A 27,360-nucleotide genomic window follows, 5' to 3' on the forward strand; every position below is an offset into this window, starting at 1 on the left:
TGTGGGGCCCTGCCTTGTGGGTGGACCAGGGCATTTCTCAGTTTCCCTTGTGAAGGACCTAACCCTGCTGCTTCCAGGGCAGTTCACCAACACCCCCCTGCCCCCGCCGAGCTCTGGAGTCAGATTCCCTGGGTTCAGATCTCAGCTCCTTCACTTACCAGTTCTAGTAAAATGATTTAACTATTATTTAATTAACCTCAAAAGAATGATAACAACCCCAAAAAGTGATAAAGGGGGAAAAGAAGAGAGAAACACAAAGTTAGAGCTGTTTGGACAAAGAAGGAGGAAACCTGATGATCCAACATTCTTTGTGTTTTCATTTTCAAAAGGTATCATCTTCAGAAATTCAAGAAACCCCTTTCTTCTGTAGTCAAGGAGGTTGACGTAAGCCACATCATCCTCTTTACGCCTTTATTCACTGCTCCTCCTCCTGCCCCCAGAACAAAATACACATGCCTTCTGTCCAGTGTCAACGTGTCCTGGGGAGCTCTCATCTTAGAAACAGCTGTTCCATGTCTCTACCCATATTTCTGTTCCTCTTCTCTTTGACCTTTTAAACAAGCTGTTGACCTGTTTTCACATGGGGAGCACTTAGAAAGAACAAGGAGAGGAGCAAAAGCACTCAGTTCCAAGAAGAAATAGCCAAATAACAAAGTGTACAGCGACATCTGCCAACACCCAGAAAGACCCCAACTCCCAAAAGAGTGTAACCATCATCACAATGCAGATTTGAAGTCTGGGATCTAATACTCCCTCTTCCCCACTCACAAACTGCAAAACTGGTTGAGATTCTTCAACATGCTATGTACAAATTCTTCACTAAGAACGCAGAGCAAAAATAGAGACAAGTTATTTTCTCATTTTAAAAAATACATTTTTCATTTCTCTTCTTAGTTTTCTAGATATTGGATTAAATTGTCATATTTTCCCACTTCACTCTGCTAGAGATTATCTGGTTAGTGAAGTCTTTATAAAGCTTCCCCCCAAAATTTATATGTCGAAGTCCTAACCCCAGTACCTCAGAATGTGACTATATTTGGAGATAGGGTTTTTAAAGAAGCAATTAAGTTAAAGTGAGGTCACTGGAATGGACTCTAGTCCAATGTGACTAGTGCCCTTATAAGCAGAGGAAATGTGGACACAGACAAGCACAGAGGGAAGACCATGTGAGGACACAGGGAGAAGACAGCCCTCTACAAACCAAAGACAGAAGCCTCAGAAGAAACCAACTCTGCCGATACCTTGATCTCAGACATCTAGCTTCCAAAACTGTAAGAAAACAAATTTCTGTTGTTTAAGTTACCCAGTATGTGGTACTCTGTTATGCAGCCCTAGGAAACTAATAATACAAATACTCTGATGCTTTTATTGCTGAGTAGTTTTATGGATCCATTTTATGGATGTTCCGCACTTTGTTTAATGTGTTTCACACTTGAAGGATATTTGAGTTAGTTCCAGTTTTCGGCAATTTTGTATAAAGTTGCTATAAACAGTCACGTACAAGTATTTGTGTGATCATAGATTTTCATTTCACCTGGGTAAATAGAAAGGAGTAGCATTGTTATGTTGTAAGAAACTGCCAAAGCTGTATTCCAAAGTGACTGTATCACCATATCATTTTGCATTCCCATCAGCAATGTATGAGTGGCCCACTAGCTTCACATCCTTGTTAGCACTTGGTGTTGTCAGGTTCTTAAAAATTTTAGCCATTCTAATTGGTATGTATTGGTACTCATTGTAGTTTTAATTTGCATTTTCCTAATGATTAATTCTGCTCAGCATTTTTTATATGCTTATTTACCACCCAAACATCTTCTTTGATGAAGTGTCTGTTCAAATCTTCTGAACATTTTTTTTAAGTGGGTTGTTTGTTTTCTTCTTGTTGAGTTCTGAGAGTTCTTTATATATTCTACATACATGTAGTTTCCTTCATGATCATATAGTTTTTCTTCTTTATTCTGTTAACACAATGAATTATATTAGTTGATTTTTGAATGTTGAACCAGCCTAGCATTCCCAGAATAAGCCACATTTTGTTATGATGTATTATTCTTTTTACATAGTGCTAGACTAGATTTTCTAATGTTTTGTTGAGGGTTTTTGTGTCTGTGATCATGAGGGTTATTGGATGGATCATTTATGTTAAAATAAAATGTGTTCTAAAATGTAATGTGTTCTTTACAGTTATTTTCATCATTCCCATTTTATGCATGACAAACTGACAGTAGAGAAGTTCAATGACTTCACCAGAACTGCTAAGTGGTAGAGCTGGAATTTGAACCCAGTAGTCTGACTTGAGTCTGTGCCCTTAACCACTAAAACCTAGAACCTCTGGAAAACTCAAGGTGAAACTGATGCCCAATCACTAGTCAGTACATTTTCAGCAACTTCCTTAGGAGCAGTAACGAGAATGACAGATTAGCAAAAAAGGAAGGTATTGTTAAATTACAGAGCGTGGGATCTGGCATCAAATGCCTGGGTTCAAATCCCAGATCTGCCACTCACTAACTGTACTAGCTTTGTTTTGTTTTCTTTTCTTTTGTTTATTGAAATGTAATCGATGATACATATTAGTGGGGTATGGAGTTGAATATCCATACCTGTGTACAATGTGTGATGATTGAGTCAGGATAATTTGCATACTCATCATCACAAAACATAGTCATTTGTTTGTGCTGAGGACATTCGATCTCCTCTCTTCTAGTCATATGATAACATGCAGTATATAAATGTTGATTATAGATGTCTAGCTTGACTGTACATCAATAGAAATTATTGTTCCTAACTAGCCATTTTGTGTCCATTAACCCAATTCTTGCTATCCCCCCTGCCTCTCCCCCCTTCCTTGCCTCTAGTAACCACAGTTCTGTTCTCTCCTGAAAGTTCAATGTATTAATATGATTGTTTTCTTTCTTTCTTTCTCTTTTTTTAATTTTATTGATGTCTGAGATCAAGGTATTGGCAGAGATGGTTTCTTCTGAGGCCTTCACATTGGTTTGTAGAGGGCTGTCTCCTCCCTGTGTCCTCACATGGTCTTCCCTCTGTGCTTGTCTGTGTCCACATTTCCTCTGCTTATAAGGACACTAGTCATATTGGACTAGGGCCCATTCCAGTGACCTCACTTTAATTCAATTACTTCTTTGAAAACCCTTCCAAATACAGTTTCATTCTGAGGTACTAAGGGTTAGGACTTCAGCATGTAAATCGGGGTGGGATACAGTTCAATCTGTAACACTGTTGTCACAGGCAACAGCATAGATGAATCTCCAATGCATTAGGCAGGTTGAAAGAAGCCAATCTCAAAGGCTACATAATTCCATTTATATGATATTCTAGAAAGGCAAAACCACAGGGACAAAGACTAGATCAGAGGTTGCAAGAGGCTGTAAGATGGGGAGGGTAGACTGCAAAGGAGGGGCACAAGGTAACTGGGTTGGGGGAGATAATGGAAACATTTGGTAATTTGATTTGGTATTTTCATGACTATGCATTTGTCAAAACAGAAAGAACAGTAGACCAAATAATGAATATTCCTGCATGGAACTCAAAAATTAATTTTAAAAACATGGGCTCTAAATCAGAATTTTTAAAATGTTGTTAATTAAATGGTCTGTCTGTTTAAAGAAAGGCACTTATAGAGCAAATAACAGACTGATGTGTGTGGTTTGCACCTGGCATTAGGCATGAACCCAACTCTCTCTTTACCGCTTCTCCTCAATACCTCCAAACTGGATTCGGCATTTTCACACCAACAAATCATAATTAAAGAAACAGGTTTCATTTTTAAATTTTCAGATCTTCCTCTTACAATGAATTTATTCGAGGAAGTCGAGGTGTATCCATTTCTGCAGGTATGGGGTTTCTGCCGCAGGCTATGAACGCCCGCTCCGACTCCCGCGCTCAGAAAGGAACCACCGGGCGTTTGAAACCCTGATGCGCAGGCGCGTCGTTTCTCTCCTGCAGCTTCTGCTCTTCACTGAGGGACAGACGTGCAGACTCCTGTGCCCTAAACACCAGTGGCTCTCTTCCCGTTTCCTTGTTATCCCAAGCCCAGTGTACTGTAAAGCGAGCAAGTTTTTCATACTCTTCTACACAGAAGGAAACAGTTATTTTTGTCATAATGGTATTTATGGTTAGTCCTAAAAATCATTATCAGTTCATACAAAGCATTGATGGTGCGGTCTTTGATTTGTTCATTTATACTTTGTCTACTTCCAAAAAGAATTTAGGGTTGGCTTAATTTTCACTTCATCAAATAAATATTTATTGAACTCCCACTACACGTTGGGGTTGGGGGTACAGGGTGAGGTCATAACCCCTGCTCTAGAGGCCCCCACAGTCTAACAAGGGAGACAGATGTGAGGACAGTCACAACACACTGCGGTAAGGACCATGGCAGAGCAAACACAGGATGCTCTGCAACCTCAGGGAAGAGGCACCTAATCCAGCCTGGGGATCAGAGGTGTCAGAGACAAACAGGGTTTTTTTTCCTTACGCAAGTCAATACAACTCAGAACACTTTGCTCTGGTCACCAAAATGTACGTGGCTTTTTTCTCCCACTGACCAAGCAATTCTCCAGTGGATTACAAACTGTGTGCCCAATAATTCAACTCAATTCTGACATTATCTACCTGAAGATAGAGTCAGATCCCACGGGTTAAGGGCTGAGTCCCACGAGACTGTTCCCCACTTCAGATGCGGGTTGCAAGTAAAAGGTTGTCACCTACACTTCTGACCCACCAGCTGCAATGGGGTTTCCATGACCCCTCCCTAAGTTCATTTGATTTTCTAGGATGGCTCACAGAACTCAGGGAAACACTTGCTTACATTTACTGGTTTGTTATAAAGGTTATTACAAAGAACACAGAGGAATGGCCAGATGCAAGAGATGCATAGGGCAAAGTACGGGGGAAGGAGCACAGAGCTTCCATGTTCTCTCCAGGCTCGCCACCCTCCAGGCACCTCCAAGTGTTCAGCAATCCTGACCTCTCCAAACCCTGTCCTTTTGAGTTTTTATTGAGGCTTTATTAACATAAGCATAATTGATTACATCATTGGCCATTGGTGATCAGCTCAACCTTCAGTCCCTCTCCCCTCCCTGGAGGCTGAGGGGTAGGGATGAAAGTTCCAACCCTCCAATCATATAGTCCGTTCCTCTGGCAACCAGCCCCCCTCCATCCTGATACTATCCAGGAGTTCACCAAGAGTCACCTCATTAGAACAAAAGATTCTCCTAGTGCCCCTTAACTACAAGGAACTCTATGTCAAGAAATAAGGACAGAGACCAATATATATATTTCCTATTTTTTCACAGAAGTATTCAGAGAGTTGGATCTTGAAAGATGCGCTGGAGTTTAGGAAGCAAAGAAGGGTAAAAAGGGGTGCAGACAGGGTTGAAGTTATTCAATATGGCTGGGACGTGTATGGTACACATGAAGGAGATGCTGCCAGAGAACTAGGCTGGAAGCAGATCATCAAGGGCCTTCTGCCCCCTGGGAAGGAGTTTATCCAGCAAGCAGGGCTTTCTAGGGTCAGACCTAGAAAGCCCTCTTTGGCAGCACTGGAAAGGCTGAGTTTGCAACAAGATGGGCTTGGAGGCTAGGAGACTGGTTAGGAGACACATTTCTGCAGCATTCCAGGGAAGTGGAAGTGAGTGGCTCGACCTGGACAAAAGTTAGGGAGATAAAGAGGAGAAGATGGATTCAAGGTACATCCGAAATCAATTGTACACTAAGTGCTGAACAAAGCCCCGATGAACTGCCGTCCCTTTTACCCAGACTTCTGATCTAAATGCAATAAGTAGTTGTATGGACAGTTCCCATTTTTCAATGGCTCACATTTCATTGTTTCATTCATTCAATCTTTATAATAAACACGTGTATTTATTGATGTCTGTTCACTCATTTGAAGATTTCTAAGGCAGCATTAAGTATTTCATAGTTAAGAATGTGAACTCTAGAGTCAGACAAACCTCATTCTGGATACTGTCTAAAAATATTTATTTCTTAAGTTGTCATACAGTAAAATTGACCTTTTGGGGTGTAAAGTTTCATGAACTTTAAAACATATATATATTTTTGTGTAACCACCACCACAATCAGGATACATAGCAGTTCCATCACCCCAGAAACTTCCTCATGCTATCCTGCCCCCAACCCTTAACCCCTGGAAACCACTTATTTTTTTTTCTTACCATTACCATATTTTTATGTTTTTGAGAATGTTATATAAATGGCATTATATAGCATGCAACCTTTTGAGACTGACTTCTTTCTTTCAGCATACCGCCTCTGAGCTTCATTCTTACTGTTGCACGTATCAACACAGTAATTCACTCCCTTATAGTGCTGGGTAGTATTACGTTGTACGGTTGTACCAGTTTGTTTACCCATTTCCCACTTGAGAGCTATCTGGGTTGTTTCCAGTTTAGGGCAATTATGAATAGAGTTGGGTTTTGTGTGAACATAAGTTTCTCTTAACAAATTTCAAGTATACAATACATTATTATTAATTATAGTCACCATGTTGTACATTAGGTCCTCAGAGCTTATTCATCTAACAACTGAAAGTTTATATCCTTTGACCCATGTCCCCCACCCACCCCCAGCCCCTGGCAACCATCGTTCCATTCTGTTTCTATGAGTTTGACCTTTTTAAATTCCTTAGAAAGTGAAATCATGAAGTATTTGTCCTTCTATGTCTGGCTTATTTCACTTAGCATAATGTTCTCCAGGTTCATCTACGTTGTCACAAATGAAAGGATTTCCTTCTTTTTTAAGGCTGAAAAATGTTCTATTGTACATATTATGTATACACCACATTTTCTTTATCCATTCATCCATCAATGAACACTTAGATTGTTTCCATATTTTGGCTGTAGTGAATAGTGCTGCAGTGAACATGGAAGTACAGATATCTCTTTGACATACTGATTTAATTTTCTTTGGATGTACCCAGAAGTGGGATTGCTAGATCATATGGTAGTCCTATTTTCAATTTTTGGAAGAACTTCCACACTGTTTTCTACAATGGCTGTACCAATTTACAATCCCACCAACAGTGGTTGACCAATGAGGGTGTCCTTTTTTCCATGTCCTTGCCAACACCTGTTATTTTTTGACTCTTTGATAATAGCCATTCTAACAGGTGTGAGTTGATATCCCATTGTGGTTTTAATCTGCATTTCTCTGATAATTAATGATGCTGAGCATTTTCTCATGTATCTGTTAGTCGTTTGTATGTCTTCCTTTGAGAAATGTCTATTCAAATCCTTTGCCCATTTTTCAGGTTGTTTATTTGCCATTGAGTTGTATGAGTTTCTTATATTTTTTGGATATTATCCCCCTATTGGATATGTGGTTTGCAAATATTTACTCCTTGTCCATAAGTTTTCTCTTCACTCCATTGATAGTTTCCTTTGCTCTGCAGAAACTTTTTAGTTTAATGTAGTCTCACTTGTTTATTTTTGTTTTAGTTGCCTGTGTTTTTGGTGTCACATTCAAAAAATCGTTGCCCAGGATGATGTCAAGAAGGTTTTCCCCCTCTGTTTTCTTCTAGTGGGATTTTTATGGTCTAATGTCTTACGTTTAAGGTCTTTAATCTATTCTGCATTGACTTTTATGTGTGGTGTAAGATAACAGTCCAATTTTATTCTTTCGCCTGTGGATATCCAGTCTTCATAGCACCACTTACTGAGGAGCAACTAACTGTATTATTTCCTGTAATAATTTTAGCTTTCCTAGTTCCTTTGTCTTTCCACATAAATTTTTTAATTGCCTATGGATATGTATAAAAATTCTTGTTGGAATTTTTATTGGAATTATATTAGTTCTATAGATCGATTTAGGGAGAATTAGCATCTTTACTCTGATTCTTCCAATTCATAAACATGATATATCTCTCCATTTGTTAGGTCTTCTTTTATTTTTGTCATCAGCATTTTTTAAGTTTTCAGCATACAGATAATGTACATATTTGCTAGATTTATAATATTTTTGTGCTGTAATAAATAATATTGTTCTTTAAATTTCTATTTCTAATTGCTCATTGCTACTATATAGAAATACTATTGGTTTTTGTATATTGACCTTGTATCCTAAACTCACTTTGTATGCTAAACCCACTTATTAGTTCTAGGAGTTATTTGTAGATTCCTTGGGATTTTCTACATGCACCATAATGTTGTCCTTAAATAGGAGAAGTTTTATTTCTGCCCTTCTAACCTGTACGCCTTTTTGTTTTTTTGCTTTCTTGCAGTAGCTAGGACTTCCAGTTTAGTAAACTGTCATGTTTATGGGTACAGTGTGTTATTTCAATACATGCATGTATAGTGCAATGATCCACTCAGGGTAGTTAGCATATTCATCACCTAAACATTTATCATTTCTTTGTGGTAATAACAAACTGCACATCAGACAAGGGGCTAATACCCAGAATATATAAGAAAGTCAAACAGCTCAACAGTGAAAAAATCACAAATAACCCAATTGAAAAATGGGCAAAGGACCTAGACAGACATTTCTCAAAAGGAGACATACAAATGGCTAACAAGCACATGAAAAAAGTGCTCAATGTCATTAATCATCAGGGAGATGCAAATTAAAACCACAGTGAGATATCATCTCACTCTAGTTAGAATGACTATTATCAACAAGACAGAAAATAACAAAAGCTGGCAAGGATGCAGAAAAAAGGGAACTCTCGTGCTGTTCGTGGGGGTGTATATTAATATAGCCATTATGGAAAACAGGATGGTGGTTCTTCAAATAACTAGAACCAGAACTACCTTATGACTCAGGAATCTCACTACTGAGTATAAACCCAAAGGAAATAAAATCAGTATATTGAAGGGACACCTACACTCCCATGTTTATTGCAGCACTATTCACAATAGCTAGGAAATGGAATCAATCAAAATTATCATCAACAGATGAATGGATAAAAAAATGTGATATATATACAATGGAATAGTATTCAGCTATAAAAAATGAAATTCTGTCATTTACGGCAACATAACTGGAACTGGAGGCCATCCTGTTAAGTGAAGTAAAGCAGGCACAGAAAGAAATTACCACATGGTCTCACTCACATGTGAAATCTTACCAAAAAGAGAAAAAGAAAAAGTGGTTCTCCTAGAAGTAGAGAATAAAATAATTGTTTCCAGAGGCTGGGAATAGAAGGAAGGGGGGGTGAGGTGGATTAAAAGGTATGAAGTTACAGGTAGATAGGACGAATAAGTTCTGATGTTATAGGCTGACTAGATCTAATAAAATCATATTGCATGTTTCTAAATGGCTAGAAAAAAGGATCTTGAACACAATCACATGTTTAGGTAATGTTTAGGTGATGGATATGCTATCTACCCTGAGTGAATCATTGAACAATACATACATGTATTGAACCAGCACACTGTACCCCACGAATATGCACAATTGAAAAATAAATTTTAAAAAATAGAGAAAAATGTCTATTCAGGACTTTTGGCCATTTTTTAATCAGGGTATTTGGGTTTTTGCTGTTCAGTTGTTTGAGTTCCTTATGTCTTCTGGATATTATCCCTTTGTTCGATGCATTGTTTGCAGAACATTCTCCCATTCTATAGGTCATTCCGTCACTTTATTGACTGTGTCCTTTGCTGTGCAGAAGCTTTTTAGTTTGATGTAGTCCCACTTGTCTGTTTTTGTTGCCTGTGCTTTGGGGATCGTATACAAAAATAATCATTGCCCAGACCAATGTCAAGAAGCTTTTCCTCTGTTTTCTTTTAGTAGTTTGACAGTTTCAGGTGTTATGTTTAAGTCTTTAATCTATTTTGAGTTGATTTTTTTACACAGTATGAGATAAGCGTGCAATTTTATTCTTCTGCATGTTGATATCCATTTTTCCCAGCACCATTTATTGAAGAGATTTTTTCCCCATTGTGTGTTCCTGGCTCCTAGCCTTCATGGTTTCTGATGAGAAATGCACAATCATTCTAACTGTTGTTCTCCATAAGTATTGCATTATTTTTCTCCAGTTGCTTTCAAATGTTTTTTTTTTCTTTGTCTCATTTTTAGCAGTTTAATTATAATGTGTCTGTGCATTGATTTCTCTGGGTTTATCCCGTTTACAGTTTGCTGGGCATATTTAATCTGTAGGTTTTTGTCTTTTGCCAAATTTAAGTTCTCAGCCAATATTTCTTCAAATAATTTTTCAGCAGCACACTTTTTCTCCTCTCCATCTGAGACTCTCATAACATAAATGTTAAACCTTTCTCATAGTCCCACAGGTCCCAACTCTGTTAATTTTTAAAGTTATTATTGGTTATATCAATATCTGCTATGTCTGTAACTTTTCTATGCACTGCATTTGTTCTTTGTTTCTCCCCCAATCTTCCCGCCTACTCTGCCTTGAGTAATTTCATAATTTCATTTTATCTCCTCTCAGCTTATCAATTATACTTTTTAAAAAATCAGTTGTTTACCTAAAGTCTAAAATATGAATTTTTAACTGCTCTAAGTCCACCTTCAGATAATCCTATAGCACTTCTTGTGGAGTGCAGTCACCTTGTAATTCCCATCTTTGTGACATTGCTATTCAGTTCACTTATGCATATACTGTAATCACCCAATACATTGATATTACTATTTACGTAGTTATCTTCTAGATCAATTAACAATAAGAAAAAAGAAAGGTTTATTTATCTTTGTGTATTACTTCTATAATGCTCTTTCTTTTTGTAGATACAAATTTCCGACCTACATCATCTTCCTTCTGTCTGAAGAACTTCTTATAACATTTTTTGGCAGGGCAGGCCTGCTGGCAATGTATTCTCTCAGTTTCTGTCTGAGAAAGTCTCTATTTCTCCTTCACTTTGGAGAATAATTTTTCTGGATATAAAATTGTAGATTGGTGGCATTTTTCTTTCAGTCCTTTAAATATTTCACTTCACTTTCTTCTTGCTTACATAATTTCTGATCAAAAGTCCACTGTAATTTTATCCTTGTTACTCCTTAAGCAAGGAGTTCTTTTTATTTCTTTGGTTTCTTTCAAGATTTTCTCTCTGTCTTTGGTTTTAAAATACAGTACGCCTTGAGGTGGGGTTTTTGGTATTTGTCCTTCTTGAAGTTCTCTATGCTTCCTGGATCTGTGTTTCAATGTTTGTCATTAGTTTTGGAAAGTTCTTGGCCATTATTACTTCGAATATTTCTTTTGCTTTATTCTCTGTTTTTTCTTATTCTGTTATGCTGATTATGTGTACGTTATACCCTTTGATATTGTCCTACAGTTCTTGGGTGTTCTATCCTGTTCTGGTTTGTTCCATTCTTTTTCTCCTCATATTTCATTTTGGAAAGTTTCTATTGTTCTCTATTCAAGCTCACTCATTCCTTCCTCAGATGTTTCCAGTCCACTGATGAGCTCATGTAAGGCTTCTTCATTTCTATTGTAGTGTTTTTGATTTACAGCCTTTCCTTTTAATTCTTTCTTAGCATTTACATCTCTCTGCTTACATTACCAATTTGTTCTTGCATGTTGTCTACTTTTTTTATCAGAGCCCTTAACAATGTAATCATAATTATTTTTAATTTTCTGTCTGATGATTCCAGCATCTGTGTTATATCTGAGTCTTGTTCTGATGATCACTTTGTCTCTTCAGATTGTTTTTTTGTTATTGTTGCCTTTTGTCATGACTTGTAACTTTTCATTGAAGGCAGACACTGTATTGAGTAGTAGAAACTGAGGTAAACAGGCCTTTAGTGTAAGGATTTATGTTAATCTGAGTAGGAGTTGAGCTGTGTCTAATGTTTACTGTAGCTATAGGTGCCAGAACCTTCAAATTTCTTTAGTATCATTGTTTTGTCACCTCTTGACTTTGGACTCCCTTAAGTACTCCTGTTAAGAGAAACCTGTGTCTTGTAGTTGTTTCAGCTATAATCCACTGATATTATACTGTTGCCCTGTTGGTGTGATGGTAAACTGGGGGAAAGGAAGGCATTCTATAATCCTCCATCATTTTAAATCTCCATCATTTATGGGCCTATGTTTCATGGCTGTGATCTTCACAAGTGTTTCTCCAGTGGTATAGCTTTTTTTTCCCACCTGCCCCCTTCCCTGGATATAGTATTCTCATTATATTTCCTTGAAACCCTAACCCTTGGTGACTATAATTTTTCCCCCTTAGGTGAGACAGAAAGGCTGGACGAGGATAAAATAAGAGGAATCCCTTCCCACAGCTAGAATAAGACTTTGGCAAAGTCCTTTTTCCTGGAGAGGGGCCCTTTATTACAGAGAAGGCTCTGGGTGTATATCACAATGATTATTCTTCCTCTCCCCTGCCAAAGCCATGAAGGGATTTTTCTCAGACCTTTGCTGTGAGACCAGTGGGGTTCCTAGAGGTAAAGCCCATGAAGGACTGCAGCCCTCAGTTTGTCACTCTCACACTCATCCACATTCAACCACCCGAAATTAGTCAAAATTACCATTTAAGTGATCCCACCAGTTTATGACTCCACTGGTTTCTAACCATGCAAGCAGAACTCAGCTGTATCTCTCTGGACACATCTGTCTATCCAGATTTTGAGGTAGTGTTTCACCCTCAGTAACCTCAGTTCTCTGATGGGTCCAAGAAAAGTCATTAACTTTCTGTTTATTCAGCATTTTCTTGTTGTAAGAACAAGAGTGATGATTTCTGAGCTCATTAAATGTTGAAGCTAAAAGTGGAAGACTCTCTGTCTGTTTGAATTTTTTCATTCCTTTTTTTCCCTATTGAAATAGAAATTGTCAGCTTAGACAATTTCTACTGATCTTTAAATAAGTTCATTGACTTTTTATTCAGTCACCTCCGGTCTGCTATTCAGTCCATCCAGTGAGTTTTTTGTTTCATTTATTGTATTTTTCAATTCTAAACTTTCTCCTTGATGCTTCTTTATACCTTGTATTTCTTTGCTACAACTATCTATTTTTCCATTCATTTCAAGAGTGTTTGTGATTACTTGTCACAGGCTTTTTATAACAGCTGCTTTGAAGTCTTTGTCAGATTAATAGACATTCAGTGTCATCCTTGAGTTGGCAACTGTTAATTGTTTTTTCACAGGTGAGCTAAGTTTTTTGGTTTTTTCTGGTTCTTTGAGTGCCAAGTAATTTTGAGTTGCACCTGTACATTTTTTATAGTGTGTTATGAAATTCTGAGACTTATTTAAATCCTGTGGAGAATGTTGATATTTTTGTTTTAGCAGGAAGGCAATCAACCTGGTTAAGTTCAGGCTGAAAGTTCCAACCCATTTCCTGTGGGCTGTGGTTTTGATGTCAGCTCAGTTTCAAAGACTTTTCAATGCTATTCAGATCCATCCTGCCTGTGCATCATACAGTGTCCAGTCTGGGACCTGGGCAGCATCCTATCTGTTATTACATTTCAGCATATTCTGCATGCTGTTTGGGAATAGATACATGCATGCACAGCTCAGGGGTGAGACGTGGAGCTCATAACAACTTTATGGGGGTCTCTTTCCAAAGCTCCTTCCTCTTCATAACCTTTCAAGTAGTTTCCGGTATTAGGAACTCCTTGGAAAATAATTCCAAGTACTTTCAGTCCTTCAGCCAGAAAGCTGAGACTTTAGTACTCCAATTTATAGCGGAACAACAAGGGTTTGCCCTGTTAGGCAAATTCTCTTAAAACCACAGCTTTATAGATCAGAGGAAAATTTGCTTCTCTCGAAGTTTTGGCTCTCACTTCCATGCTACTACCACAGGATTGCTTGAGAACTAGGGTGCAAGAGAATGGAGAAAAAAAATTAAAGAAAAACGGGTGATTTCCCCCACTCTCTCTGAGTGTTAGAAGTTACCTCTCATGTTCTTCAATCCAGAAGTACAGGGTTTCTGCCAAAGCTTTCTCTGTACCATGGTGCCCATTTTCAGGTTTCGAGAGGCACTGAGTTCAAGCCAGAGGTAAAAACAATGGCCTATTTAGTGACACTTCAAGTTCTGGTTTTCTTTCCCAATTCATCCATCACTATTCACCTTTCAGAGTCTTCGAATAACTGTGCATTCTACTCAAGTTTTATAACTGCACTCACTGGGAAAGAGAGGACGGTCTGTGCTTAAGCCATCTTCATGGGAAGCAGAATTTATTACATACTTAATAATTGAATAATTCTCAAACCTCAGTCTCTTCATCTGTAAAGTGGGAATGACAATAATTTTTATGACTAGAGTTTGTGGAAGAGAAAATGAGACAATAAATATTACAATGTGTCTAACAAATGTTCACTGTTGTTACTATTTTTATTAGTTGCTGTTGTTATTGTTGCTGCTGCAGCAGAGCTGAGAAGAGACATTGGAAAGCAGTAGGAAGAGGTAAGAGAGGTGGTAACACCAGAAAATGTTAAAAGAAACAAGTAGAGTTTACATTACATAGTTCACATTTAAATAGTTCATTTATACGGGATACATTTTGCTTTAAGTCATGAAATTTGACATCTATGTGAACAGTATGTCATGCAGTAAAACGATGGTTGGCAGCAACAGAGTGTTATTGTGTGATTCTCTATACTAAAGTACATAAAGTGTCTTCAGTGGACACTTTATTCCTCCTTCTTGTTTTGAAGAAAGATAAAAAGGAGAAAGGCTCCCCTGTCTGTCACCTCCTGGATTCAGATGTGGAGTTGACGAAGATGGGTGTGGAGGTAGAAAAGACTTTATACTCTCTCTTTCTGCTTAATTCACTTCATTTATAAGAGAGGTTTACATGGTCATTCCCTTTGGTGCAAAATTCATCCATCTATCCCAGAGTTGACATTTTAAAAAATAAGAATAAGTTTATTTCTTTATTATTCATGTCATACTTTTTAAGTGTTATTTTATATGTTATAGGGCAGTGCTAACAGATTATAAGTGGTGGGTGATAGTGTTGGGGGAATGAATCTAGACCTTCCACTTTATTTGTTCTTAAGGAAAGAACTGCCTTTTATATGTTCTTTGGCTATAAGTTGGATCTTCCTGGAATGCAAAATTGACATACAATGTGTTTCTCTGTACTGAGGCTAATTGCCATATCAACAGCCTATTTATTCCACCCACTAATGCCAAAGCAAAGGAGAGTATTATAGATTGAACTGTGTCCCCCTAAAGTTTAAAGTGTTGGAGGCTTGGTCCCTACTGTGACAGTGTTAAGAGGGTGGGAAATCCTATTTTGGTAGTAGAAAGGTGGGTCCTTAGAGAGGTGACTGGATTGTGAGGACTGCACCTTCATGAAAGGATTGATCCATTCCTGGAATAAAGGGAGTGGTTCTTGTGGCTTTAAAAAGAGAGTGAATGAGGAGGTTAGTCTCTCTCTGCTCTGCCATTTTACAATGTGACACACTGCACCACTGAAGTCACCACCAAAGAAAGTTCTCACTAGATGTGTTCCCTGGACTTTCGACTTCCCAGACTCTGAAACTGTAAGCAATAAATTTCATTATCTTACAGATTACCAAGTTCCAGATATTTTGTTATAAGCAACAGGAACGGACTAATACAAAGCGTGACATATTTTCCACATAAGCTAAGCTTGGGTGAATTATTTAGCTGTGGGGACTATCTGGTAGAAGGAATGAGAATGTTTTATGCAGACACTATTGGATTCAAATTCTGGTTCCTCTACTTTTTATGTATTTGAACTTGGGTAAGTTACTTCAACACTCTGGACCTCAGTTTCCTCATCTGTAAAAAGAGGTTAATAATAGTTAGCAAAATAGCTTCTTTGGTGACTAAAAATGACCTATGTAAAGTGTGAATGACTTATTCATGCCCATTTTCTAGGAGTTGGAACTCAAAGATTATTTGAATGAATATTTATAATTGTTTAATCTTTGTGTTTATGACAATCCATCCTAAAATTCACTTTCCAGTAGAACATCTTAATGAAAAGCAGGGACTCTACACTGTTAAAGATCTCTTAAATGCTTTAGTAACCCGGACAGTTCAGTGTTTGAAAAATAAATTGTGATAAATGGAATTCACTACAAACAGGGAGCCTTGTGTACACACATGTCATTTGGATTTGACTTAACTAATAGTAGTCTCTGTTCTGTGGGCTTATTCCCAAGGAGAATCACAAGCTCTTGGACTGCTCACTGGTGGGAGCTTCCACTGTGCTATATCTTGACCCTGCTTTGTAAAATGCCAAGTACAGACTCTTACATCAGTGGACCCTTAATAAGGACTATAAAAACAGTTACTATATACAGGGTGAGCACTTCCATATGCCACGATTTTGCTCAGCACTTAGCTAACATTATCTCAAATAACCCTTCTGATGTGTCTATATGCTGGGACATTTTACAACTGAGCAACCTGAGGCTTAGAGCCTTTAAATAATTTACCCAAGGACATACCATTAATACACTGCAAAGCAGGAATTCAAACGCAGCTCTCACTGACTCTAAAATCCATACTCTTAACCACCAACCCATCTAGAGATTCTCTATTTTCTTACCTCTTACTGTTTGAGTCTCACTAATCAGAACTGAACATTCTGAACCTATGAGGCATTGGTTTACTAGGTCCTCCAGTTTTTATGAAAAATTAAGGACCAAAGTTAGTCCTTTTAGGCACAATACAGTTCAAAATTTATTACAACTCCAAGATCCTTTCCAAATTCTTTTGTTGCACTTGAATTTTGTCTAGTTAAACAAAGAGGCATTCACCTAGAACCTGGTTTTTCTTTTCTTAAAATGTTTCTAACAATATTTGTCTCAATAAGATCTTCATGACAGAAAGAAAAAGGTCAAAGAAGCTGGCCCCTGCTATTTAAAGAATTAAAGTCAGTTTATCCAAAGTTTCCTAAAGGATGACATATTTAGATAAATCGGATTAACACCTTCCATTTAAATATCCTTTGCAATATATAAAACCCTTTTGCAACTGGTGGGGAGTAGGATTTGGTCCATATACACAATCTCTTCCAGAAGAGGAAAATCAACCTTAAATAATCAAGTGACTTGCCAAGGTCATGTAACTCTTAGGTGGTGAGTCTGAACTGGAACCCGAATCTCCTGAATATAGGTCTGGTTTTCTATAAGTTGAACAAGTGGTAGTGGTATTTCCCAGGAATGTTAATTTAAGTAGAAATCACTACTGGAGATGCCTTGTGCTGCAAAAACATATATTTTGGTTGGAATTTGTTGTTATTCATTTACTCGTTAAGATAACAAATAGTAACCAGCCCAAATGCCCATCATCAGATGAGTGGATACGGAAAATGTGGTACATCTACACAATGGAATACTACTCAGCTATAAAAACGAATGAAATACTGCCATTTGCAACAACATGGATGGACCTTGAGAGACTTATATTAAGTGAAACAAGTCAGGCACAGAAAGAGAAATACCACATGTTCTCACTTATTGGTGGGAGCTAAAAATTAATATATAAATTCACACACACACACACACACACACACACACACACACACAAAACCGGGGGGGGGGAAGAAGATATAACAACCACAATTACTTGAAGTTGATACAACAAGCAAACAGAAAGGACATTGTTGTGGGGGAGGGAGGAGAGGGAGGAGGGAGGGAGGTTTTGGTGATGGGGAGCAATAATCAGCCACAATGTATATCGACAAAATAAAATTTAAAAAAATAAATAAAAATAAAACAACAACAACAACAACAACAAAAAGATAACAAATAGTATCCCTTGTTATTCTTATACAATTACAGTATGAAGGTATTATGGTTATTTTACAAAACAAAAAATTTAGATATAAAAGGTGACTTGTCCAGGGAGTAATAAAAATAAGTGATAGATTTCAGATGAAGACACAGATGCACATCTTGTTATACAACAACTGACATTTTAAATAATTTCCTTGGCCAAGTGTTGGAATGATTTCAAATGACCATTTAGCTTTTATATGATCAGCTATACAGCATTGATAAAAATCTTTGGCTTCAGTCAATTTTGTACTATAGTGGAAAGAATTGTATAGCATATGCTGTATTAGGTCCTCACTTCCTATTTTGGGAAAGAAAAGAATTATCTAATATGAATGTGAGCTTTTTATGTACATAAAAAGGTTAAAAGAATTATGTTGGGTAATTAACACTGTACTTAAAAATTTACATACTTCAAATAGCAATGCATTAGATATGTTAATATGCCTAAATGCACAAAATGAATTTAAATACGATGATTAATTCATCACCTGTTGACAAATAACATTTCATACTTATAGAAGAAATATTTTTTATGAAATGGCCAGTTCCAATAAACATGCCAAACATGTCTGTAAATAAAAGCCAATAACGTTAGTCAGCACCTTATAAACTCTCTGAGTTCAATCTACTCTAAGTAATGTGAGTGCTAAAGAGAAGGGAAATAAGAACACAATGACAGAAGAAAGAGCTATGGCTACGGAGGGGAGATGTTCCAGGTCTGCAGACAAAGACACATGCATGGTTTGGCTCACTGTTTTGCTTTCTTGAAGCTGCAATTAATTTTCAAGAGGAAATCACAAAACATATATTTGAGTGTTCCTGGGTAAAAGCCTCAAATTCCCAGGCATTATCACAGGCTCGGATAAAGGGTTTCTTTAGTCAGAAGCATTTTTCCTTTTAAGAGAAAGTTTGGTTTGATTATTAGATGTAATTTCAATAGGATCTACATATTTGAGAGCATAGATTATTGTTAGCTTTTAGCTAGTGGGTATTTAACAAATCTAATGAATACATTTTAAAAATTGAATCCTGGTCTATTTTTCTTTCTAAAACAAATGTTAATGATTCACCATACCATGCCATGACTATTACGTGACAAGTATACAAAGAACAAATATCACTATAAAATAGAGATCAAAAACAAGAGAGACAGAGAGAAAATGAGCAATTGTTTTCATGTAAACAGGCTATATATTCCTTCACATTAAGCTCATTGCTTTTTCTTTTAAAGTTATTGAACTGGAATTCAGGGAAAACCCATCCTTTTTCTCTTCAGCTTCACAGTATTGAATTAAAACAAAAACAAAAACATCTCTTTTTTTATATACAATGTTTGCTAGGGCTTGTCTGGATTTTTTTCAAACAAAAATTTCCATTATCTAGCATCCTTTTATATCCATGGGAAAGGATAATTGATGTTTCATAATGATGATCTAAAAGTGGAGTGAGATTCAGCAGAATCTTATAAAACATTAAATCAAGAATAAATTATAGTAGCATCATCTTAGAGTTAAGCACATTTTATTATAATTTGAAAATTATCTGAGTATTATATACATTTTAATATTGTTTTCAGAGCAATTTACACATCAAGAATGCAAGTAACAAAGCTTGAGATGTTCAGAAAAGTGGTCAAGAGTATATATGACAAGTCTGATCAATTTGAGTTGGAATCCTACTTCTGCTTCTTATCAGTTGTGTGACCTTAAGTATGTCATTACCTTGGTTTCCTCATCTGTAAAATGGGATTACATTAGTACCTACGTTACGGTTGTTATGAGAGTATCAGATCTCGCAGGCAGAATATTTAGCACTGACAGGCACAAAATATACAATTCAAGAGAATAACTAATATATTATTTTAGGCTTACTGACTATTGTGGAAAGATGAGAAATCATCTCATCATGTGTGTAGTTAGGAATAAGCTAAACAAAAATATTTTCAAATGGGCTTGACTGAAGGAGGCTCACTCTGACTTGAAAGAGAGAGAGAGAGAGAAAAAATGCCCCAACCTGAACCCTAAAATGAGTTAAAAAAAAGTTGTTACTCTGAACAAGAGGATAAATGAAGAAAATGACCAGTTGCAATTCACCTAGAGTTGCCACAGTCATTTCAGCATCTGAGGAGGAATGTATGTGGGGTACAGAGGGGAGCAGGTGAGGGCTATGAATTCATCACTCAAAAATCACCCAAAGCATCACTCACACAAGACACAACTGCAGAGAGGCCCTTCTCCTCTGGCTGTTAAGTGAGCAGAAATACAAGAACCACTGTCATTGAAGCTTTTCATTAGCTTGTTTATTTACCCATCAAGAACCATAAGGACCTTTACTGCATAAAATGCCAAGTGCGGTGGTAATTGACATCAAACGATCCATGTCTACCAACAAATAAAAGACTAAAGTAATAAACATAGAGAGATGAGTGTTTAATGACCTTCAACAAATTTTTATTGTAAGATCCATAACAGTTAACTATATACACTGACATCTCTGGCCTGGAGCAGTCTCTGTGTTCAAAGTCAGAGTAAGAGGCCCAAATACTGCCTTGCTACAGAGTCTCATGAAAGCTGGTTTTGAGTGGATCAGCCTAGCATGGGCTTTCCAAAATTGCCAGGCCCCTAAAACTTTCATTATGTCCATAAAATTAGAATTTCTCCACCTGAGTACTCCCCACACTCCCCGTCCTCTGCCATGCACACACGTTCCTTTAACTCTTTCTATAGTTCTGTAAAATGCTTCAGTCAGCAGATGCATTTAGGCCATTTCTTCCCAAAACCAACATACGCAGATGAAGCATAATAAATACCATTATTCAAGATGCTCTTGGATTTCCATAATTCCCAACTGCTGGCCTTAACTTAGTCCTGTAAACATTTGTCCATAAACTGAATAGAATGGTCACTTTGTCAATGTTAAGAAACATCCCTAAAATGTTTCCTTGTATATAGACTTTTATTTGTAAACACAGCGTAAGTAAAGACAGAAGAAAGCAATAATAGTCCTTCTGTTGAACATCATAGGATATAGAATCAGCACAGTACGAAGCTAGAAAGACAGCACAAGTACATTAATTTCCTTTCAGGCCCACCGTCTACTTTTCTTTAGGCACCATAGGCTTCATTTAGGTCCATGCACCAGGACTTAATTTCATGGCTAGATTCATGACTCTTCACTGGGGACAGGGGAGCGATTTGAGAACTCATCAGACCCTCAGATCCGTGAGGAACCTAAAGTAAGAAGGCTGTTTCTCTAACTCCTCGTCGTGGCCAACAGCAGATCTCAGCCCTGAGACAGATCTAGTATAATACACATCAAGTCCCCCAGGAGACGTGGGCTCCGAGGGAAGAGGTTACTTGTTATTTTGCAGAGAGCAGGTATTACATTAAAGCATGTAGTAAGTACTCAATAAATGTTCACTAGGTTTAAGTCTATGATAGGTATTTAGGAGACTAAATAGAAAAATAGATTCATATCCAGAATATACAAGGAACTCAAGCAATTATACAGTAAAAAAAACAAATAACCCAATTAAAAAATGGGCAAAAGAGCTGAACAGTCATTTTTCTAACAAAGACATACAAATGGCCATCAGGCACTTAAAAAAATCCTCAACATCACTAAGAATCAGGGAAATGCAAGTCAAAACCACACTGAGATATCACCTCACCCCAGTTAGACTGGCTATAATCAAAAAGACGGAGAATAACAAATGCTGACAAAGATATGGAGAGAAGGGAACACTCCTACACTGTTGGTGGGACTGAAGATTAGTACAACCATTATGGAAAACTGTATGGAAGTTTTTCAAACTACAGATAGAACTACCATACAGATAGATCCAGCAATCCCACTTCTGGGTACATACCCAAAGGAATGGAAATCATCTTGTCAAAGGGATACCTGCACTCCCATGTTCATCACAGCTACATTTACAATCGCCAAGATATGGAACCAACACAAATGTCCATTGACAGATGACTGGATTATGAAAACGTGGTGTACATATTCACCATGGAATACTACTCTGCCATGAAAAAGAATGAAATTCTGCCATTCACACAACATGGATGAGCTTGGAGAAAATTATGTTGAGTGAAATAAGCCTGCACAGAGGGAAAAATACCACATCCTCATTTGTAAGTGGGAGCTAAGAGAGAAAGAAGGAAAGAAGGAAAGAAAGGCCACAGTGGTGTGTTGGACTTGAAGAAGGAGAGAGCGTATCTAAGGTTGTGGGGGGGGGAGGGGGAGAGTGATAGGGATTAATTGGGTAGGGGCATGGGGAATAATTGCAATTAGTGGTAATGGGCATGCTGATAGTATTGATCTGGCCATCTCATCTTAAGTTGTGATGGTCAGCTTCATACCCCATGAATATGCAGAACCAATAAAATTTTCTTTTAAATGAAAGAAAAAAAAAGAAAGGGGAGTCTGATAGTTGCTAGCCACCATGTTCCAACCATGTAAAGAAACTGGTCTCCAATAAGAAAGACTGATTGATATACAGAAAGAAGCAGACAGGATGAGGTATAGAAGGTGCTGGTGGCATTAGTCACTGGTTCCAGTTTCCTGCTCCCTGTAATCTAATTACATTTTATTTTCACCATACAAATATAATAACATGTAAATAAATTCAAGAGCATAGATAATAGCCAAATGTGGTAAAATAATTAGCAAGGGGTAAGTTGTTTTGTATATTTATTACCTTAGTTCTTTATACAATTTATGTAATTGAAAGTTTACATAATTTCATTTTTGATGATGGCTCTGTTTAACAACCAGCTTGAAAAATTCCTGAAAATGTCACCATCAAGTAAAATCATGCTTCAGGAGTGTGCCTGTAACCATCCAGCTGGTACAACTTACTTGGATTTTTCTTATAGTAAATTTAAATTTTTATGTAGTTATATCTATGAAAACCTCATGGCTTTGGCCTTTGATATTATATTATTAGGAAGGTTTCCTCTTATTAGAAGATTATTAAAATATTCATATTTTCTTCCAGCCCTTTCATAGTATTGTTTTTCACATCAAAACCTGTAATTTATCTAAAATTTATTTCCATGTAAAATGTGAGGTAAGGATCTAAACTTTCCCTCCAAATGTTAGCCTGTTGTTATAATGCCTTTTATTTGAATAAACCATCCTTCTACTTTACATGTGTTATACTAAATTCTCATGAATATTTGGATCTGTTCTGTGGATTTCTGTTCTGGCCCATTGACTTATCTCTGTTTTTTATGGCCAATATCACACCATTTGAATTAGCAAATCTTTAAAATACATTTTTATCTCTTTTAGAGCATCCTTCCCATCATTCTTTTAAGATTTTTTTTTCTGGGTTATTTTTGTATATTACTATTCCAAATGAATTACATAATCACATTTGTCCGGGTTCAAGAAAATCCTATTAGAACTTTGATTGAATTTGCATTAAATTTTTACCTCCCCAAAATATTGGATTCTTCCATCCAAAAACATGGTATTTGTTGTTGTTGTTGTTGTTTTGTTTGTTTTGTTTTTTATTTTAATTTATCAATATACAATGTAGTTGATTTTTATGTCCCTTTTCCTCCCTCTCTCTCCCCCCTCGTCCCCATTAATGTCATATCTGTTCACTTGTCTTAACGAGTTCAAGGAATCGTTATGATGGTTGTGTCTTCTTCCCCCCTGCCCTGTTTATTTATTTATTTTTATTAGCTCCTACAAATAAGTGAGGACATGTAGTATTTCTCTTTCTGTGCCTGCTTATTTCACTTAATATAATTTTTTCTAAATCCATCCATGTTGCTGAGAATAGTAGTATTTCATTTTTTATAGCAGAGTAGTATTCCACTGTGTAGATATACCACATTTTCCTTATCCAGTCATCCAATGATGGTCATTTATGCTGTTTCCAACTCTTGTCAATTGTAAATAGCTCTGCAATAACATTGGAGTACAGGTGTCCCTTCAACATGATGATTTCCATTCCCTTGGGTATATACTCGGAAGTGGAATAGCTGGGTCATATGGTAGATCTATCTGTAATTCAAAAAAATGGTATTTTATATCTATATTCATATGCCTATAATTATATCTCCATTTATTCAAGTCCTTTTTTATTTCTTGCAGTTAGGCTTTATATATTTCTTTTAATTTAGGTCTTATACTTTTCTTATTGTTTATTCTACAAATATTTTATCTTGCTGCTATTGTTAATGGAATTTCTTATTCCATTTAATCAGAAACTTTCAGCTAAAAATACAACAGTGTCCATTAAAAAGACTGTTGTTTTGTTTTGTTTGTATATTTATAATCACCCACTTTTCTGGCTCTCTTACTGATTCTAATGGTCTTTTATTTGATTCCTATATGTAAATTAAAATGTTTCTACTTTATCTTCAATACTTACACCTCTTATTTCCTTTCCTCATCTGATTGCATTGGGTAGGACGGCCAAACAATATTGAATAATGATAAAAGTAGATTTTGCCTTTTTTCTTCTTTTTATGCAAATGCCTCTAGCTGCTGTCTTCAGATACTTTTTAAAATTATTTTTAGTAGTATCATTATAATCCCATATAACTAAGGGATTTTATTAAGACGAAATGTTGACTTTCATCAAATGCTTTTCTGCTTTGAGAGAAGACTTATGAGGGTTTTTTCTTTATTCAAGAAATAAGTTTTCTGATGTTGACCTATCCCATACTCCTGAAGCACACCCTACCATTAAATTATTCTTTTAATACTGAATTTAATTGTAGCATGATGAATTTTACAGGAAAAGTACAAAACATATTCATTGACTTACTGATTAGTTAATTGAAAAATGAAAATGAAAGCCCCTCATCTTCTCTGGCATTAAAAGTGAAATTGCCATTATTATTTTGTCCTCCTCAGGAAAATAAGGAAAACAAAAACCCAAATTAATTAGCTGCGGTAATGATAAACACGAAGGATAAAATTTTCCTGGGTATTAAGTCTTAATTCCTGGAAGAAAATAGTTACTGGCTCCTAAATAGATTTTTTTACATCCCTTGACTTAATAAATGTTAAAGCAATGTAAAACAACAACGGTCAGAAAGTTGGCTTAATTTGACTACTGTTTATAATAGGTGAACATGTTGGATAGGTCAACATCTGAAACACAGATCTACTGGCAGAACTCGTAAGACGGATTCCTCTGTCTAAGAAAATTTAATTGAGCTAACAACTTTAGCAAATGACAATTTCCTGTGGCACAGACCATCTTAAAAGTGTGCCAACATGCTCTCTTTTGCCACCATTTACGGTGGATGGTTGTTCCTGATGCTTCCCTTCTCCAGCTGTGAAATCTGAACCCAGAAGGGGGGCCACCCCTTCTTCCCTCAGCGTTCCTACTTCCAGGCAGAACTAGGTCTAATTCATTCCCAAATACCCTAATATTTGAAATTTGTAATATAGATGGCATCCCTGTCTCTGGAAGACAATTTCTGGGTTTTCTCAGTCCTTCAGTCAAGAAACACGTCCTAACATCTAGCTTTAATTCTTCATACTCTCTTTCTCTTGTAGTTACTGTTTTAAATTGCTCTTGTCAAAATTCTCCCAAAAGACTTCTTGTCCTTCCAGATGGCCTCCCTCAGTAGGAATAAAGCTGAGAAATTGCTACACAGAATGCAATCCTCCCAGCTTCCATTCCCTCAGCAAGGCTTTATTGAGCACCTACTATGTACCAAATACCAAAGCAGGTGATAGAGGGAAGTGGGGAGAGACAGCTAAGGAAACCTTTAAAATAAAGATGAATCAGACCTGGTTCCTGCCTTGAGAAGCTGTGGTTTACCTAAGGAGCAAACACTAGAAACATAAAATTATTCCCTAAGGGTACTTTCCATGGCATGTGACTTCCAAATGAGAATCTCACATATGGGAGAATGTTATCTGCAAACACACAATACAAAGCATTTCACGCTACTTGATGTTTATGTAGATCATTTTTCAAGAAAATAAAAGTGATTTATATATGCTCCCTCAATATCTACACAGCCCCTTACCCGCCAAGGACCCTGCTTCCCTTCACAGGCACACATACAGGCTTTTTATTGACTTCAAAGAGGGCTTGGTGCATAAAGAGAAAGACCCACAGAGGCTAAAATGGACACACACTGCCATTAATCTCAGAACACTTCTCTGAGCTAGGGAAGCAGGAAGCGCTGTTACAGCCTTTTAAAAACAAAAGAATAGGACATAAAGGTTAATCAACTTTCCCAGAGCCAAAATGGTTCCTGGGAGTTGAGCATGGTGGTGAAATGCTTCAGCTCTGAAGTTAGGCTGTTGGCCATTTGAATACTGATCCCAACCTTTCTCACCAGTGCACCCTTAAGCAATTGACTTAACCCCTCTGTGGTTTCTTCACTGGTAAAATGGGAATACAAATAGTGCCTACTACATAAGGTTGTTTTGAGAATTAAGTGAGTCAATACATGCAAAATATTAGAATACTGCTTATCACATATTAATTATTTAACAAGTATCTATAAATATTACTCTGGCAGCATTAATGCGAATTAGCTCCCAGTCTTCTGTGTAAGTATTAGATTTAGATCACAGCCAACCCAGCAATTGAAACCTTGAAGACAGAATCATTCCTAAGCCATCCCACAGAATTAGAAAAACAGAACAACCTGCAAACTAGCTCAGCACACATCAGACAAAATGAGGTCCCCCGCCTTCCCCAAGTTTTTGTAGTGTCTCTCTTTTTATCTTGAGTACCCAAAACTAAAATTTGCTTCAGCTGAAATTATGTATTTCTATTGCCGTGTTTCTTCTTCCTCTTCTTCTTCTTCTTCTTTTTTTTAATGGCAGGATCACAAAGATGACATAGAGCCTGAGAAGGTTCATTTTGCCCCAGGAAGATTACCTAGCTATTTCCAAAGTGATGCTGCATACAAGTCTCGAGGAAGGAAAGAACATTTGATTCTTATGGCCAAGCTGTAAAAGTTTTTTATACCTAAATCAAATTGTAAGATCATTCTTCAATTCCAGTAAGTTTTGTATGGGATATATTATTAAATGGTCATGGTTACAAGCTATTCTTCAAAAACATCCATACACAAAACAATACTGGGTATGAAAAATTTCGTTCAATAAAAACTTGTTTACCCTCCCAAATAGACAAGTAGTCTTCATATAGGAAGTTGTAATATAAATTCACTGCAACATAATAGAAGCAAGAGTAATAAAAAATTCTTGAAGTATGATAGTACTTCAAAAAGTTCATGGGAGGATTTGTAGCCTCATATACCACCACCACCTAGCAAAGCCTTAGATTAGCCTCTACCAACTGGAGAATAATGCGCATTAGCCTTCAGCAAATCTGAATTCAACCTCTGTTTGAATCATCTACCTTGCCCGTGTACTCATTTACGGATGGGCACTTCTGGTCCCTGACTGACTGACACAGGTCATAGACTAAACTCGACTGGTGTTGAATTCCGGTCCATGCTGGATAGCCACAAGCATTAGACTCATTATGAATTCAGGTGTCTCGCTCAAAGTCATGGAGATAGTTTTAGCATTAGATTCATGTGTTTGCTCCCTTAGAAATATCTTAAATGTTATCCATCACCATTATTAGATATCCCTCAGAAATATCTTAAACGTTATTCATTACCACTACTAGATAAAATGACTTACAACACATACCCAATTGATAAT

General features: G+C 36.9%; 1 long non-coding RNA gene across 1 annotated transcript in view; it reads left to right on the forward strand.

Annotated features, from left to right (window-relative positions):
* The window catches only part of LOC134370861 (uncharacterized), a 129,250-nt gene extending 102,532 nt beyond the window's left edge, over positions 1–26,718 (forward strand). Inside the window, exons 2-3 of the long non-coding RNA XR_010022679.1 lie at positions 14,265–14,329; positions 26,509–26,718. This is a non-coding gene — a long non-coding RNA (uncharacterized LOC134370861). The remainder of the gene's footprint in view (positions 1–14,264; positions 14,330–26,508) is intronic.
* Positions 26,719–27,360: the final 642 nt, after the last annotated feature.

Source organism: Cynocephalus volans, chromosome 1, assembly GCF_027409185.1.
Source record: "Cynocephalus volans isolate mCynVol1 chromosome 1, mCynVol1.pri, whole genome shotgun sequence".
NCBI classification, from domain to species: domain Eukaryota; kingdom Metazoa; phylum Chordata; class Mammalia; order Dermoptera; family Cynocephalidae; genus Cynocephalus; species Cynocephalus volans.